The sequence below is a fragment of the Bos indicus genome, chromosome 3 (assembly GCF_029378745.1).
Source record: "Bos indicus isolate NIAB-ARS_2022 breed Sahiwal x Tharparkar chromosome 3, NIAB-ARS_B.indTharparkar_mat_pri_1.0, whole genome shotgun sequence".
In the NCBI taxonomy this organism is placed as follows: domain Eukaryota; kingdom Metazoa; phylum Chordata; class Mammalia; order Artiodactyla; family Bovidae; genus Bos; species Bos indicus.
The window spans coordinates 81989616-82008461 of NC_091762.1; the positions used below are offsets into that span (position 1 = coordinate 81989616).

At 39.3% G+C, this 18846-nt stretch overlaps 1 protein-coding gene and 1 long non-coding RNA gene across 2 annotated transcripts in view; both read right to left on the reverse strand.

The window, feature by feature from the left end:
• Nucleotides 1-18846, reverse strand: part of ROR1 (receptor tyrosine kinase like orphan receptor 1) — a 469844-nt gene that overhangs the window by 399994 nt on the left and 51004 nt on the right. The gene's annotated exons all lie outside the window — the stretch shown is intronic.
• Nucleotides 1-18846, reverse strand: part of LOC139182220 (uncharacterized) — a 163978-nt gene that overhangs the window by 94662 nt on the left and 50470 nt on the right. The window contains exon 2 of the long non-coding RNA XR_011565849.1: nt 1-18846. This exon is cut by the window's left edge and continues 94662 nt beyond it; it is cut by the window's right edge and continues 14625 nt beyond it. This is a non-coding gene — a long non-coding RNA (uncharacterized lncRNA).

The window sequence follows — 18846 nt, forward strand, 5'->3', positions numbered from 1 at the left end:
TCTATCCAACATATAAAAAGACTGCTGGATTCTCCAGGAGCTTAGGCAGAGCATTCAAAGGAACCATCATATTTATCCTTAAACTCCTAGTGCCCAGCAGAGGGCTTGACCCAGTGTATTTGTTAAATAAATGTCTGTTAACCAAATGGCCAAACTAGACCTAGAATTAGCTAGAGCCTTTGTGTAAATTGGGTTTCCCTTGTGGCTCAGCTGCTAAAGAATCTACCTGCGATGTGGGAGACCTGGGTTCGATCCCTGGGTTAGGAAGATCCTCTGGAGATGGGAAAGGCTACCCACTCCAGTATTATGGCCTGAAGAATTCCCTGGACTGTATAGTCCATGGGGTCGCAAAGAGCAACTTTCACTTCACTTTGTTTAAATTAAAGTTGCTGCAACAATTATCTATGTAATGCTAGATTTTCTCAAATCAGGATCTCACATACAGTGTCTAAATTTGTTTCACATGAAATACAACCAGTGTCATATGCAAATAATTACAAATCTATCATTCTCTCATGGGCAATGTTCTGTTCAGAAGCAGAACATAATTCTAAGACTAATAATTTCACGGCTGTTAAAAAGCAGTACGATTGGTTTTCTTACTAGATAAGAGTTCCAAGTTCTCTTATCTGCGATTTCACTTTTTCATTCATTCATTTTTAAAAAAATACTGACTGAGGATCTACCATGTTTGTTCAAAGAACTGCACTGGAAACTGTAAGCAGGGACTTCCCTGGTGGTCCAGTGGTTAAGACGCCACACTACAATGCAGTGGGTACAGGTTCAATCCCTGGTCAGGGAACTAAGATCTCACAATGCCTCACAGCCAAAAAACAAACAAACAAACAAAAAACCAGAAGCAATATCATAACAAATTCAATAAAGACCTTAAATGGTCCATATCAAAAAATCTTTTTAAAAAAAAAAAAAAAAAAAGCGGTAACAGATTTTAAAAGTTCCCTCCTTAGAGGAATTTACAAAAGCCTTGTGGTGGCAAATAAGCCAGACCAGAATTTAGTTTCTAGACCTACATGCAGCAATTTTATGACCTTGAGCAAGTTACTTACCCTTTACAACCTTTCGTTTCCTCACCTGTGAAAACGGAATAATACACTTCATAATACATATAATACAGAGCACCTGGCACGTAGTACTCCCTCTAAGTGGTAGCTGAAATTATTATGATTATCATAAGCCAGTTGGGGAAGAAGTGCTCAGAGAAAAGCCCCTCACTGAGGGATGCTGAAGAACATTACACATGCACAGAAGTGATCTAAAGCACTAGAAATGCACAACTTTAGGAGCCTGGGGAAAACATAATAGTTAACCCTACTGAGTGCCTACTGTGTTTAACTTATTTAAACCATTCCAACACACCTATGAATGAGTAGTATTACCCCCATTTTCCAGATGAGAAAACTGGAAGCTTGCTCACCTACACAAGTTCAGATAACTCGTCTAAGGTCACCCAGCAGACGGTGGTGGAACAGGAAGTCAGTGCAGGCTGTCTGGCTCCAGAGTCCAAAGCCAAATTGCCTCCTCAGGGAGAAAAGGAATGCACTTTTTACAACTTATATTTTTAAAGAAAAGCACAGGGATCTTTGGGAGCATTTACCTTCCATCTACAACTACAAATAGTCTTCTACCCAGTATTGAAAGATCATTCATAAATACCTAAACAGACAAGTAGACTTTTCCAGGCTGGCTGGAGTCCTATTTCACAGATTCTGAAAATTCAGTAAGGAGAATTTGATGTCTCACACTGAACTCCGTGTAAGGCAAGATCACGGTGCATCATGTACTGACCCCTGAAATCTAAACTGACTGAAAATCGAGGGGAGTGGGGCTTAAAGCTCTGAGGTACCTTTATGAAATAAAATGACTCCATTTACCAGTCCTCATTTCTTACTGATTTGTTGGCTGTTCATAAACACTTCCTTGGTTAGTTTCATGTACACTTCTCACGGATGAAGAGGGGTTTCCCCTCACTTCCATGTGAATAACACAGCAGGCAGATAGGATGTACAGCTACAGTGTTGGATCATCATGGAATTCAAGTTTGATGTTGTTTTGTTGTTACTGGTGTTTCATTTCCACAGACAGTGGAGGTGAGAGACATTCCTGGCAGTCAGTGGTTAAACCTCCATGCTTCTACTGCAGGGGGCATGGGTTTGATCCCTGGTCGGGGAACTAAGATCCCACATGCCATGCAGCAGGGCCAAAAAAAGATAGTGTAGGTGAAATACCCAATATTCAACCATCAAGTGATGGCTCAATAAACTATGTAGACTGTACCCACTGTGGGTAACAGACATGAAAGAAAATATTTATAAAGATTTGGAAAAATATTTTCACGTTAAGTGAAAAAAGCTTGATACAGAATAGTGTATGATCACAAGAGGATCACACATGGAACTTTTAAACATGGATGCATAGGGCAAAAGAGGCTAGAAGGAAATATACCAAAATGTTAAAAGTGATTATGTTTGAGCCTAAGGGAGACTGAACAGTTTTTCACTTTCTCAATATTCTATTTCTTTAATGGACATAAGTTATTTGTAAAATTCTAATTGCAGTAAATCAAACTGAAGGAGGAGGAGAATGGAGAGATGGAAGAGACCAGACAGTTAGTACTTTGTCACTGCTTGATCTCTTTGCTGAAAGTATTAATCTCTTTCAAGATTTATACTACTCCTTATATTTGTTAAGTGAGTGGGATGTTTGCTTTACAGAGAGATTAATGGGTAGATAGAAATATAGGTAAATAGATAGAGAAATGATTTAGAGACAAACATTATTTTACCAAAATCATTCTAGAATGGCTCCTCTTAGAAAGACAAGACCTGACTTCCCTGTCCACCTAGACTCTCTCTTCTCTATAAACTAATCAACTGACTTTTTAAGGCAAGGGAAACTTACAAACATTCTAGATGTGTAGATTCATTCTTTGAAATTCTGAATAGATGTTACAGGTAACCGATTAATGTATGAACTAGTCACCATATAAACACGACAAAAAGAGTAACTTGGTCCACGCACAATTAGATACACCCTTTCTTTTGGCAGTCACAAACAATTAATTATCAACATAAACATGAATATGACAAAACTAATGCTTTTCAGAAAAGCTTATGCAAACAACTTTTTTGAAGGAAAAAACCTACTCTGCTAGCCGGAAATGACTAAATTGAGCCTGGTGAAATGAGTAGAACAGTTATACAAACTAGATAATGAATTTAGCGGCTGTTTACATCTGGGAATGTGTATCACATACACACTACCCAATATGCAACCGTCGCGTGATCCTCTAACCACTTTCCAAACACCAGTCATAACACAACCCAAAAAAGAATAATAGAATGTACGTTTTTAAAAGAATACAATTATTTAAAGAGCTTTGGGAAATTAACATAGCCCTACTTTGAAGGTGAAATTCACATGTAGTTTAAAAGGAAAACAAATCTGACATACTGAACATTTGTCATATGGCTCTCACTGACAGAGCAAGCAGAATTTCAAAGCAGAATGGAAATTGGAGTTCAGTGGGGAGTACAGATGCTTGACTACCTTTTTTAAGGGGAGCAGAAACATTCCATTAGAACCCCGCTGCTTTGGCCAAGTGAAGTCTGGTCTCTCCTGCCACTCACCCAGGACAGAGCCCCGGTGTCTTTGATGCTGGGTAACAGAAAATTCAAACACGCTCACACACTTCATCACTGTAAGACGTACCTCTATGTGGTTGTCAGCCTTTAGCATTATCAACTCAACAGGCCCATGAGCTTTATATAAAATAAACGTGAGTTAATTGGAAGACAAGGAGGAGGGGGTGGGGACATTCTTAAAAGGTGGAAAGTCAATTGCATTAGTGGTCACAAAGGAGCCAGGGGGTGTTTTTGTTTGGCTGTGGAACAGTCATCTTCAGAATTTTAAGCTCTTTAAATAAGGCATCAGTGATTTTAAGAATTTAGGTTTGATCTGTGCCAAGTACAGAAATTCTGCAGAGGTCTTTTTATACTCATTTGCTCACAATTACCCCTCTGATTATGAAATCTTAAGAAACCGGATGTAAGAGAACTTTTTAAGTATTTATTTTTGGCTGCATCGGGACCTTCCTTGTGATGCACGGGCTTCTCTCTAGTTGTGGCACACAGGCTCCAGAGCTCATAACTCTGTAGCTGTGGCAAGCGGGCTTAGTTGCCCCCATAGGATGTGGAATTTTAGTTCCCCCATTAGGGTGTCAAACCAGTGTCCCCTGCATTGGAAGGCAGATTCTTAACCACTGGACCACTAGGAAAGTCCCAGGGGAACTTTTTTGATGATAACTTTTTTCCTGTTTATTTTTGGCCACACTTAGCATACAGACACCTATAGGGTCTTTTTATTGTTCATAAATTTAGCTTTCCCAGTGGTTTAAATAAGCAAGTCCTAAGAAACAATTCATAGCATTGTCTTTTTTTTCACACACAGTCCCCAAAGCTTACAACAGCCTACAGATACTTCAGTGAAGATCAATCATCGATAATTATGGGATAGAGGCTAAGGGCTGGGACCCTGGAATCAGATAGACCTAAGTTCAAATCCTGACTCTTTCAAGTTGTGCAACCTTGAGCAAGTTCCCTTAATTCATAATGGTCCTAATCCCAGCAGAGCTGTTGGGAAATTGGAACGGGATAGTTTACAAAAGGTGAAGAGCACATCTGCTACTGATAACAATAGGATCAAAAAAAGGAGTGGGTTCAACCACAGATAAAAGCTGCTGGAGGCCGGACTCAGCTTAACTTTTCCTTGAAATGTGTGATATATGAACCAATCCTGGGCTGTTTCCTCAGCTGCAAAATGAGAACATATTGCCTCAGTGAAGCCCTAAGTTTCCAGATCTAAATATTTGGGAAAATGCAACTTATTTTGCTGTGTGCAGTCAGCGTTACTCAGCAAAGCAAGTGCCTTTTATCAACCAGATCACGTTAATTTTCATCTGTTTTTCCCACCATTAGGTGTTTTTTACTGCATTGTGAGCTTCTCCAAGGAAGGAGCTAACCCACACGCTTTTTCTACCCCTAGTGTTTGTAACACTATCTGGCACAAAACAGACAACCTATAAACGTGGACTAAATTAGTAATGGAATCATCTTAGTATCTTCCTCAATAGGGTTTTGCACACAGTAGGTGTCAAAATACATTTGTTAAATGAATGGATCTAAGTAAAGCTGGGAGTACCTTCCTAGACACTCTCCTTTCTTTCTCCTCTGTGAAGACCCTGGACCTAGGACTGAGCCTGGCACAAAGAAGAAAGTAAGATCAACTAATTCTGTCGCTCTGCAGGCATGTCAACTGGGATTAAAGTAATTGGCCTACTCATAAAAAAGTAAGTGGTAAAGTTTGAGTGGATTCCAGTTCCGGAAAGCCTTCTGTGTGCCTGGCACTGTGTTGGACACTACATATTATCTCAATAGCTCTGCTAGGGAGAGATGATTGATACTATTCTTAAAATGAATAAGCAAAGGCTTAGAAGAGATTAAGTCACTTGCCTAAAATTGCAAAGTCAAAAAATAACAGAACTTGGATTTAAACCCAAGCTTCTGGAGCCCATGCTCTTTCTATTATGCAAGACTAAGGAAGGCAGAAATCCACCAAAATAGACAGGACCAAGGTATTTAAAGTTGTATGGTTTTATGGAAGGAAGGAGGTGAAAACAACTGGTAAATCAGGCTTCAGGAAGGAGGTTGACCAGATGGGGCCACCTGCCCCAGCCAATGATTGACCTATGTGCTTGCCACGGCATCCATGTTCAGCAGAGCTAGAAATGTTGATTAGAGTCATTTGCCAAGTAGGATCATTTATCTAGGTTTGTGGCTGGGGAAAACAGCAGTGCTAGCCAGCTCCTTCTGGACATTATCTACAAGTCCAGACCAGCCCATCAGATTGCCTCACACAGATTGATCTCAACACAGCAGTCCATTTCCCATGTGTTCTTACAGCCAATACACAGAGCTCAGAAACTCCCATGTGCAAAGACCATCCACATTTTCAGAGAGCTAGAAAGGGAGGAGAACAGATCTCAGAGGAAGAAATGTAATAATTCTTGGCTTTAGGAAAATCAACTTAACAGCAAGCCTAAACCCCACGTACTCTTCATAGAAAAAAACTAAAAAAGACGACATCATTTTCAAAGCACTGGAGTAAGAGTGTTGCCATAAAAGAATACTGCACTCTAAGTTTCTTTATAGTTTTGTTAAGATTTGGCATGTTAATAACGGTACCCCTTCTATGATTAAAGGGAAAACTAATTTAACAAAATTGAATATATTTGAAACACCTTCTACCTAGAATCTTATATATAAGTATATAGACAGACTGCTCAAAATTTAGTTTTTAATTTATCTGGAGGTCCTAAAATAATTCTCCTAGTGATATTATACTAAGGCCTCTGGTTTGCAGGCTCCAAGTATCCCATTTTAAATACTTGATGCAGACTCTGCTAACTCTCAACTCAAATGCCCTGGCACTTCTCCCCCTTTGCTTGACTCAGAACATCCAAGATGAAGGTGACATCTTACTATCCCAAGAGTCTTACTATTCCAAGAGTTTAACAGCCTGGCCAGAGTGGAAAGGATGAAACCAAACAGAATGTTAGAGAGAAATTAAATCCAGATCAGCAACAAATTGCACTTTCTCCTTAAGTTGAAAAAAAAATCAACAAAAACAAACAAACAAAACCCCCCAAATAAAATAAAAAAGAAGAAGAAAAAAAGAGCTCTGGATGGAAAAGGTACCAACGTGATTTCACTTTTCCAAAGCATGCCAGGAGCCATAAATAAAGCGGGGTCTTTATATTTCCAGTCCAAGGGCATGACTAAAGAAATCATGTATAAATATGTCCATGTGCAAGCTATTCTTTTAGACCACTAAAAAAAGGTAAGCAGAAGTTTTGCTGGAAAACTCTGGCTTGTTTTTGTGTAAAATTGACCCTGGTATGCCTTGTAGTTATCTGTTTTTACACATTATTATTAGTTTTTTTTTTTTTTTTTTTTTTTAGTTTTTTAAAAAGGAACTTCAAAGGTAGAATCTCCAAGCCCTTGCCTCACTTCTCTTGACTCCTCACCTGTCCCACAGCAGCCACTGCCCGCTGTGCAGAGCAGAGCCCTGAGCTTTATAAGTGACAAGTTGCTCACAAGCCCTGGAATCTTACAATACAAAGCAACCCTTCTTCCCCAGGGCAGTGCTCTACATTGTTTAATGACCATTTTTTTAATGACCATGTCTTCACTCTTCCCAGCTTGCTCTTTTCTTGACATACTTGGTTTGTCACCAACAACACCCCAATAGTGGTCCGTCTACCACTACACACTCCGAAAAACACAAAGGCAACAAAACCCTTCCAACCCAGCTGTTCCATTTCACTCACAATCAAGCAATTAAATACTCCAACTATTAATACTTATCCTTGCCACAATCCAACATCATATTTAAGGAGATCAATATTGATAGTAGTAAAAGTGCTATCTTTTCCTAAGTGTCCACAGTCTGCCAGGAGTTGCATTAGATGATGTAGATAGAGACAGGTCTGCTATAACAGCAAATACAAATTCCAAAAAATCACTACACTGTAATAAAAACCACACAGCTTAGGAGAAAATAGGATTGGGGCACACCATCCAAAAACTGTATTAGTGACACAGAATAAAAGATAGGGATCCAATAAACACCGTAGCATAGTATTGCATGTTAAATGGTTTAGATGTACATTAATAATGAACATTATAGTTTATCTTGGAAAAGACCTGAAGTTTGCTTGTAGAAGTGGGTGCTGGAAGGGTTGCAGCTTGCGGATTATTGAGAAGTGGTGGGCAGAGGATTACTAGGAATCAGAAATTTGTAACACCAGGTGTGGATGGGTGTGGCTCATAACACACATGAACTGCAGGAGCCCGTAAATATCTGAGATGCATGTTCTGCAGCTCACTTCTGCTGGGTACAGTTTTCTGAGTTCACCTAGCATTTCTCACAGATAAAGTCCATCATAAACAAACATGAAATCCGTATTACCCTCAAATAGTTCTCTATTCTATCAATCAGATTGAAACAAATTTGTGTTTTTAAAATAAATGCTATAGCAGAGCTGACTGTACTTTATCTTACTGAATCCTAACAAATTTGAAAGACAGATAGCCTTAACTCCATTTTCAGGAAAAAGAAACTGAGGCTCAAAGAGGTTATGTGGTTCCTAAAGCCACATCATGATATATAAGTTGCAAGGACAGGACCAAAATCTGCCTGCTATCTCCTCCACCACCTTATGCCCTAAAGGTGCAACCTTGTTTTTTGCATTGGCAATTGGTGCTGAGTAGGAGGAACACTCACACCTTATGGGTCTAAATGCTAAGATTAGAAACTTCTCTGTTTCCTCATTCTTGCTATATTTGTCTGCCCCACTGTGATGTGAAGTTCAATGGGAGTTTCTATGTCTGTAGCAATACCATGTCCCCTAACTTAAGCTGTGAGCTATGCACCCAAAGATAATTAAGCTTCTTAAGCATTTGTATGTGTGTTTGGGAGGGGTGGGCGGAATCCTTAAATTTATTGCTGTGAAACTCACCAGTCAGATTCAATAGAATTTCAGCAGATTTCACGGAGTCTAAAGATTCACTTTCTGGCTTTTTTGTTTTCATAATCTTCCTTTTTGGAGAAGGAAATGGCAACCCACTCCAGTATTCTTACCTGGAAAACCCCATGGATGGAGAAGCCTGGTGGGCTACAGTCCATGGAATCGCAGAGTCAGACACGACTGAGCGACTTAACTTTCAATCTTCCTTTTAGAGAATTTATATTCAAGTTTCTCATCAAGGGAGAAAAACCTGTCTTACTCCATAAAATGACTGTTGTGTCTGACAAGACAGTCCTGTCCTTGAAACCATTCCATGGATCCACAATACCCTTAGATCCACAAACCCAAGCTCCCTGTATGGCCTGCTAGGCTCTCCCTAATCTGTCCCCAGACTACATCTCAAGCCACACCTCTGTCTAACTTGCCACCTGCACATGTGTGCTCCAGATAGACTGGATGACTTTCAGTCTTCCCCATACTTCATGGTCCCTCACTTCCAGACTCTACACATTATCCTTCCTGCCTGGAATACTTTTCACTCCACCTAGAGCATCACCCTGACTCTGCCTGCTCAACGCCAATTCCATCGCTAGATCTCAGTTTCAATGTCCCTTCCTCGTGGAAGCCTTCCCTGGTTTTATCTGGGTTAGGAGTCCCTCAGAGGTGCTCCCACAGCTCATCACACCTTCCCTATCAGGGCTGCTAGCCCAGTTTACTAGGATCATTCACGCATTTGTCCAATTCCCCCATAAGACTAAGCTCTATGAAGGCGGGATTGGGGTCTGGCTTGTTAAAGGAAAGACACAAATGAAGGCATTTGCATGACAGAGCATGAATGTGCTTTTATATGACCTATACATGCCATTTTATGGAACAATGGAGAATCAGACAAAGGAATCAAACAAATCAAAATTTGTTTGTTCCAAGAGAACAAACAAATCCACCACTACTACGTAACCAGCAAGTAGTGGAACATTCACTCATTCAAGTTGTAGCAACTCTTATGTTTCCAGCACTGGGTGCACAGCAATGGCCAAATCAGACAGAAACCCTTGCCCAGGAGCTCACATTCTAGTGGTGGCAGGACAAACAATAAACCAAATAAATAGACAGGATATACAGTCTATCAGCAAATCAGATTATCCGATGGTGGTGATACCAAAATCACTGCAGATGGTGACTGCAGCCATGAAATTAAAAGACACTTGCTCCTTAGAAGAAAAGCTATGACCAACCTAGACAGCATATTAAAAAGCAGAGACACTACTTTATCGACAAAGGTCCATCTAGTCAAAACTATGGTTTATCCAGTAGTCATGTATGGATGAGAGAGCTGGACCATAAAGAAAGCTGAGCACTGAAGAACTGATGCTTTTGAACTGTGGCGTTGGAGAAGACTCTTGAGAGTCCCTTGGACTGCAAGGAAATCAAACCAGTTAATCCTAAAGGACATCAGTCCTGAATATTCACTGGAAGGACTGATGCTAAAGCTGAAGCTCCAATACTTTGGCCACCTGATGCAAAGAACTAACTCACTGGAAAACACCCTGATGCTGGGAAAGATTGAAGGTAGGAGGAGAAGGGGACAAAAGAGGGTGAGATGGTTGGATGGCATCACCAACTCGATGGACATGAATTTGAACAAGCTCCAGGAGTTGGTGATGGACAGGGAAGCCTAGCGTGCTGCAGTTATTGGGGTTGCAAAGAGTTGGACACAACTGAATAACTGAACTGAACTGGTGATATTATGAAAAAAAAAAAAAAAAAAACAAAGAAAGAAAGAAAATAGGTAGAGTGTCCCTGAGATGGTGTCTTTTCAACAAAGACCTGGAAAAGGTGAGGGAGTGATTCAGGTTGGTATCTGGCCTTCAGGCACAGGGAACTGAAAATGGCAAGATACTAAAGCAGGAGTTTGCTGGCAAGTTCAAGGAGAAGCATGAGGACAATGGTGCAGCTGGGAGGAGTAAAATTGCATCTTAAATCTGGAGGGTAAGAATACAAAGAGATATTATTTCCTGAGCACCACCAGGATAACATAACCCCTGTCCTTGAAGAATTTACAGTCTGATCACATAGGTTTGAATGTTAGAATCAAATCACATCCTCTGAAATAGGGCAACACCAATACACATGCTAGCAAGGAAATGCTCAAAATCCTTCAAGGGAGGCTTCAACAGCACGTGAACCAAAAAATTCCATGTGTACAAACTGGATTTAAAAAAGGCAGAGGAACCAGAGATCAAATTGCCAACATCGGATGGATCATAGAAAAAGCAAGGGAATTCCAGAAAAACATCTACTTCTGCTTCATTGACTATGCTAAAGCCTTTGACTGTGGGTCACAAAAAATTGTGGAAAATTCTTAGAGATGGGAATATCAGAACTCCTTACCTGTCTCTTGAGAAACCTGTATGCAGATCAAGAAGCAATAGATTAGAACCGGACAAGAACAATGAACTGGTTCAAAATTGAAAAAGGAGTATGTCAAGGCTGTATATTGTCACCCTGCTTATTTAACTTATATGCAGAGTTCAGTTCAGTTCAGTTGCTCAGTTGTGTCCAACTCTTTGCCATCCCATGGACTGCAGCACACTAGGCCTCCCTGTCCATCACCAACTCCCAGAGCTTGCTCAAATTCATGTCCATCGTGTTGGTGATGCCATCTAACCACCTCATGCTCTGTTGTCCCCTTCTTCCACCTTCAATCTTTCCCAGCATCAGGGTCTTTTCCAATGAGTCAGTTCTTCACATCAGGTGGCCAAAGTGTTGAAGCTTCAGCTTCAGCATCAGTTCTTCCAATGAATATTCAGAACTGATTTTCTGGTTTGATCTCCTTGCAGTCCGTGGGACTCTCAGGAGTCTTCTCCAACACCACATGATGTATATGCAGAGTATATCATGTAAAATGTAAAAAATCACAAGCTAGAATCAAGATTGCCAGGAAAAATATCAATAACCTCAGATATGCAGATGATACCACTAATGGCAGAAAGCAAAGAGGAAACTAAAGAGCCTCTTGATGAAGGTGAAAGAGGAGAGTGAAAAGGCTGGCTTAAAAATCAGCTTCACAAAACTAAGATCATGGCATCCAGTCCTATCACCTCATGGTAGATAGATGGGGGAAAAGTGGAAACAATGGAAGATTTGATTTTCTTGGGCTCCAAAATCACTGCAGACAGAGACTGAAGCCATGAAATTAAAAGACACTTGCTTCTTGGAAGAAAAACTATGACAAACCTAGACAGCATTTTGAAAAGCAGAGACATCACTTTGCTGACAAAGATGCATATAGTCCAAGCTATGGTTTTTCCAGTAGTCATGTACAGATGTGAGAGTTGGAACATAAAGAAGACTGAGCACAGAAGAACTGATGCTTTCAAACTGTGGTGCTGGAGAAGTCTCCTGAGAGTCCCTTGGATAGAAAGGAGATCAAACCAGTCAATCCTAAAGGAAATCAATCGTGAATATTCATTGGAAAGACAGATGCTGAAGCTAAAGCACCAGTACTTTGGTCACCTGATATGAAGAGCCAATTCATTGGAAAAGACTCAGATGCTTGGCAAGATTGAGGGCAGGAGAAAAGACTGAAGGGAGAAGAAGAAGGGGGCGACAGAGGATGAGATGGTTGGATGGCATCACCAATTCAATGGACATGAGTTTGAGCAAACTCCGGGAGATGGTGAAGGACAGAGAAGCCTGGCATGCTGCAGTCCATGGGGTTACAAAGAGATGGACACAACTTGGTGACTGAACAATACACAGGTCAATTTACTCCCTTGCCTAGCAGAAGGATCCTTTGAAAACTGCTTTGTCAGACCTTCTACTGAAAGAAGAAACAGGTGATGAATGTTGCCCCCATCCGTGATTTTAGTGTTGGCTGCCTAGGGATGAACAAGAAATCTTCTGTACATAAACAGTGCCAGCAGCCACATCCCAGGGTTATGAACTGTGGCTTTCTGATCAAACATATGAAATTAACTCAAAAAATGTTTTAAAATGTATTATTGCTAAGGAAATTATGTAATAAAGACAAAAGCTTCCCTATTACTTAAAGTAATGAAAACAAAAATAAGGATTTATAAGCTTCCCAGCTCTGACCTAAATTTGCTGTGCATTATTTTTCTACATCTCTTTCTACTTTAGAAAAACCACTACTAATTGCATTCACATTACACAGTATCAACCAAACCTGGATTTGGGTTTCTTCCAAGACCACCAACAGGCTCAAGTTACAGCAAGTTTATTAAATGTTTTTTTCCTCCTCTCTCTTTTAAGCAAAAACTTAGAATGTTGTTACCTTTTGGAAGGACTAAATAGATAAATGCTTGATAACATTTTAAGAAGATCCCAAGTACATGAATAAAGGGAAAAAAGTTTTTTTTAAAAATTCACAAAATAATAAAGGATTTTTAAAAGCAGAGAGTTTATTGGTGGCTGGGAGCCTGGATCTAATGAAAAAAACATTTACAAGTTAGGTTTCCACCACTTTTCCTTTGTGTTCTCTGGTTCAGATGCTGCTCGCCGTGCTCTAGGAAAACCTGGAATTCGGCTAGAGATGAGAAACACAAGGAATCAGTGACCAGTTCAATCTCAACCAGTTTCAGCTGTCCCTTGGAAAGCAAACATGGTAAGCTATTATTTCACAGCTATGTTTCTAAACTCTTGACTGTAAAAGTATTTCTAACCTCGGTATTCCTATGATGAGCTCTATGGTTCCCTTTGGGAACACAAAACCTAGGTATTAACAGTTCCCGGTGACCGAATCGCTCCAATGGTGCTCCAACCCGTGGCAGAGGCTGAGGCCAAGTAGAACCCTCCAGTTTCTACAGCAGATGCCACCCCAACTCCTGGTCCAATTCCTTATTCTCCTCAGTAGAGATCACCTGCCTCGGGACCCTGTGGTTCCCAATGACCTCCTCCCAGCAGGAGAAGAGCAAATGTGGAGACAGAGGGTCAGTAATAGTTTCTGGCTTCAAACTTCTCAGGAAATCAGTCTTGCATATTACCATCACTCCTATGTTTTCTGTTTCCTTTCTCCACCCTCTTAGGCCCAGTTATTTCCTGGTGCCCACTTTTCTTATCGATTTTACAGACAAGAGGACTCAGGTCCACTCTGCTGGAGGGGGAACTGAGACCATACTAAGTTCCTTGCCCACTGAATTAGGAGTCATTCCACTCAATCAGTCTTGTTTACGTTCAGTGGCTCCAATCTAACCTACTGATTATGGATTTTAGCTAAAGAGAAAATAAACTCTGAACATTTCTTCCAAGTTACACAGAATAAAGAAACTGAATACTCACACAATGGAATATGATGCCATTAAAAATTGAGTTTTCAGGACTTCTCTGGCAGTCCAGTGGTTAAGACTCTGTGCTCCCAATGCAGTGGGTGCTAGCTTGTTCCCTGGCAGGGGAACTAAGAACCTACATGCTGTGTAGCGTGGCCAAAAAATAAATAAAATTTTAATTAAAAAATTTTTTTTCAATTGTTTTCAAAGAATATTTTTAACAGTTTTATTGAGGTATAATTTACATGTCACACAGTCCACCCACTGAAAGCGTGTCGTCCAATGGTTTTTAGTAAATGCTCCTAGCTGAGCAATCCTCACCACATTCAACTTTTAGAACACATGCATCACCCCAAGAGTTTTGCTGTTCCTGTGAGCTTCCGCTCCAACTCCAGCCTCAGGCAAAAATTACCCTGCTTTCTGTCTAGATTTTTGCCTTTTTTGGAAATATCACATAAATATAATCATATAATAAAAGTTCTTTTGTGTCTGGCTTCTTTCACTTAGCACAATGTGTCTGAAGTTTATCCGCGCTGTGTAATCTGTATCACTATTTTGCTCCTTTTTACTGTTAAACAGTATTCTATGGACATACCGTATTTTGTTTATCCATTCATTAGTTGATGAACATTTGGGTTGTTTCCACTTTTTGGCCATTATAAATAATGCTTCATTGACCATCTGCATACATGTTTTCCTATAGACATATGGCTTCATTTCTCTTGGATAAGTTACTGTGGGTGGTTTTTTGGTTTTTTTTTTTTTTTACTATTATTATAGCCATTCTGTGTGTAGTGGTATCTTACTGTGGATTTAGTTTACACTAAAATATTTAACAGCACTGAAAAATATTCCCATATAATATGATTGGAAACAAAGCAGGATATAAGAGTTTATAGAGAATGACATCACACATATGTGAGTGTATACATTTATGAAGACTAAAAAGAAATACACCAAAATATGTCTTATATCCTTGAGAAAGGATATGGGAGACTTTTATTCTATCATACTTAACTGTGGACTTTTTGTATGAGTAAATATATAATTAAAATACATTTCGATAATTTAAATATTGCTAAAACACTAAAAGCTACACAATGCTCCTCACTAAGAGTCAGGATATTCCCCAGCCCCAGCTAAACTCAACTTGATTATCCTTCATGAATTGTGGGAGTTGTTCATAGCAAATTTGCAACACCAGAATGGCTCCTCTCTGCCTTACAGTATGCTACTCCAGGGGTTAGGAAACTACAAACCCAGGCCAAATCCAGCTCACTTACTGTTTTCACAGGACGTATAGGCTAAGAAAAGTTTTTATATTCTTACATAATTGAAAAAAATTAAAGAAAAAGAATATTTTGTGACATGTGAAAGTTATATGAAATTCAAATTTCAGTGGCTATAAATAAACTTTTATTGGAACATAGCGAGGCTCATTTGTCTATGGTTCCTTTTTTTTTAACTCTCAGAGCAGAGCTGAGTAGCTTTCAGAGAGACTACACGACCAAAAATATTTACTATCTGGCCCTTTACAGAAAAACTTTCTTGATCTCTGTCTACCTACCCTTGATGGGTGCTTAGAAAAACAAGCTGGCTCAGTTTTATTATCTTAAAGAAAATTCATTAGGGAAAAAACTTTTCGAGTAGCCACTCATTGTATCGATTTATATTAAGGTCTTTCCTAAAAATATAAGCTTTGTTTTTTAGAGCAACAATATCAGAAACATTCAAAGCACTGTTTTAAATTATAACCCTCTATTTCTCTGCCTGGTACCTAGCAGGTCTTCAGTACTTGTTGAATAAATCAACAAATAAAGAGATGGGTAGATGGGTGGGTGAAATCAATGGCTCTTGAGGTGTAACTGTGAGATAAATGCCACAGCAAGTCCCACTATGGGTCGTGAGGATCCAAGAAAAGATCTGTCCTCATGAATATCTAAGATGATGGTAACTCACAAAAGAATAAACACAAATGACCAAAAACATATAAGGAAGATTTTTAACATCATTAGCAAATCAAAAGTATGTGAACATCAATGACAATATTCACTTTTTTAACCTAGGAGACAGTCAAGTATTTTAACATGACAATGCACGATGTTGGTTTAGGTAAAGGAAAAAGCACTTTCTTTCAGTAGAGAGGGTTATGCATTTTCCCAATCTTCATGGTGAGCAACATGATTATATTCAATATGTATCAAAAGCCTCTGACCTTTGATCCAGTAATTCCACTTCTAAGAATTATTGCCAAGAAAATAATCATGGATATGTGGAAAAGTTGAGAGACAAGCAGAGCATTGTTCAAACTAGAAAGAGAGAAGAGAGAGAAAGGGGAGTGGAAAACCTACTGTCCAACAATAGAACTTCATAAAATTGTGATACAATCACATATATACTAAATATTGCAATGATTAAAAGTTGATTATTTGAGTGCTATGTTTTGATATAGAAAGTTGCTCACAGTAACACTGATAAGTAGGGGGAAAAGCAAGTCATAAAATCAACTTAAAAATGTTTACATAGAAAAAGCTTTCAATATTTCAAAAGTTTACATAGAAAAAGCTTTCATATTTCTTAAATGAAAATAACTATTATCTCCTCATTATTTTTCTTTTTACTTATCTGCTCTTTTCTCATTTTCTGTAATAAACACACCACTGTTTTAATAAACATTAATTATTATGATGCAAACAAACTAGGGTGTAAGCTCTTACAGGCAGAGACCTATACTCACTCATTCAACAAATGTCGTATTAGCATCCACTATATGCCAGACACTTCCAAATATTAAGACGTCATGAATAAACAAAATAGATCCCTGCTTTCATGGGGCTTCCATTCTAGTGTTTTACATGTCTCATCTCTGTATTTACCATATCAGCAAGCACAGTTCTAGACATGTGCAAAAGCCCTTATTTAGAAATCAGTGTTGGTTAATTCTTTTTTTTTCAGTATAAACATTCAAGTTACTGCTAAAAAGTTGCATCGAATATTTTTCATGTATCTATAGTTATATTATCTCTTGAATTCCTAACATTATTTTGTCTCCTCTTTTTTTTAATTTAAATTTATTTATTTTTAATTGGAGGATAACTGCTTTACAATATCGTATTGGTTTCTGTCCTAATCAACATGAATCAGCCGTCAGTATTTGTATGCCCCCTCCCTCTTGAACTTCCCTCCCACCTCCCACCCCATCTCACCCCTCTAGGTTGTCACAGAGCACAGGATTTGAGCTCCCTGCACCATACTGCAAACTTCCACTGGCTATCTAATTTTACATATGGTAATGTACATGTTTCAATGCTATTCTCTCAATTCGCCCCAGCTTCTCCTTCCTGTCCTGTGTCCACAAGTCTGTTTGCTATATCTGAGTCTCCACTGCTGCCCTGCAGACAGTTCATCAGTACCATCTTTCTAGATTCCATACATGTGTTAATATGATATTTCTGTCTCTTTCTGACTTACTTCACTCTGTATAATAGGCTCTAGGTTCCCACAGAAAGCCTGCCAGTACATTTATTAAATGCTTTTATGTTCACACACACACACAAAGGTTTGATCTAAATATTACAGCTTTTCTTGAAACTGCCTAGCCTATAATGCCAAAATGAGAACACAGGTTCCTGGAGCAATTCTGCTTCAGTCCCCAGCCACTTGGGGAGGGGGAGGCTGTCAGATAATATTTCATGAATAGCGGGGCTTAAGTTACTTGGACCAGCTGGGGCTTTTCTTAAGCTACATTTTCCTCTGGCCAGAATATTCTCATGGCTGAAGCAGCCTGTTCAGTATCACTCCACAGAGAAATGGGTCTTTCTGTTTTCCTCATAACTGCAGATGCTGCTTCTTTTTCAGGCTAGGGAAACCCATGGACCTGGTATTCAGCTTATGTAATAACTGGCTCCCTGCTGGGGTAAGCCACTAAGAGACCTGCACTCAATTTCAGGAGACAGATATTTCTCCTTTTGGGCCAGAGCCGTTAGTAACGTATTGACTCAAAATAAGTACACACGGGTGTTTTCAGTTTCCCAGAAGTCTTGAATCACGAACACGTCAACTCACTGTTATTTTCTTCCAAATCTAGCAGTGAAAAGTTTCGGCAGTTTCCAATGGTTACCAAATATATCAACCATGCAACAATTTTAAAAGGTCTTCAAAATTAAAGCCATAAGCACCATCATGTGATTGTCAGGCAAAAGTCATTAAAAACTGCATAGGGAGGCAAGATGGTATTCCCAAAACCTGTGTTCAAATCTTAACACCAGCACGTTCTCCTGGGTGAATTTGGGGACAAGGTACTTGTTTTTTTGAAGCTCATCAATATAATAAGGATAATGATAACCTGGTTCAAGGTGAGAATTATGCAAAGCACCTTGCTTAGTGCTTTGATTCAGGCACAAAAAGAATATTTAACACATGGTAGCTCTGGTACTTCTTTTCTCATTATAACCTTGAGCATAAAAAGGCTTAGTTGCAATGAACACACTATAAAGCAATTTTCCTCCATGTATCAACCTAGAGGGGTGGGATGGGGAGGGAGATGGGAGGGAGTTCCAAAAGGGAGGGGATATATGTATACCTATGGCCGACTCATGTTGAGGTTTGACAGAAAACAGCAAAATCCTGTAAAGCAATTATCCTTCAATAAAAAATAAATACATATTTAAAAATACTGAAAAAAATATAAACAAAAAACAAACGGGCTTAGTTGGATGAAAAGTGAATACAAAGAATTCCTCTTTTCCCTTCCTCTGCTCCCAGGGGTTCCTCACAAAGCAGAAACAAGAATTACTTGCTATAGGAGAGAAGCCTGTAGCGGAGTGTATTCCACCCAGACTCAAAGGAAGGGCTTGGAGTCAGAGAACTAGGTTCAAATCCCAGGTCATTCCTAGCTGTATCACCTCACATAAGTTATTCTCTCATCTGTGTCCCTGTGTCTCCAGCTGTATA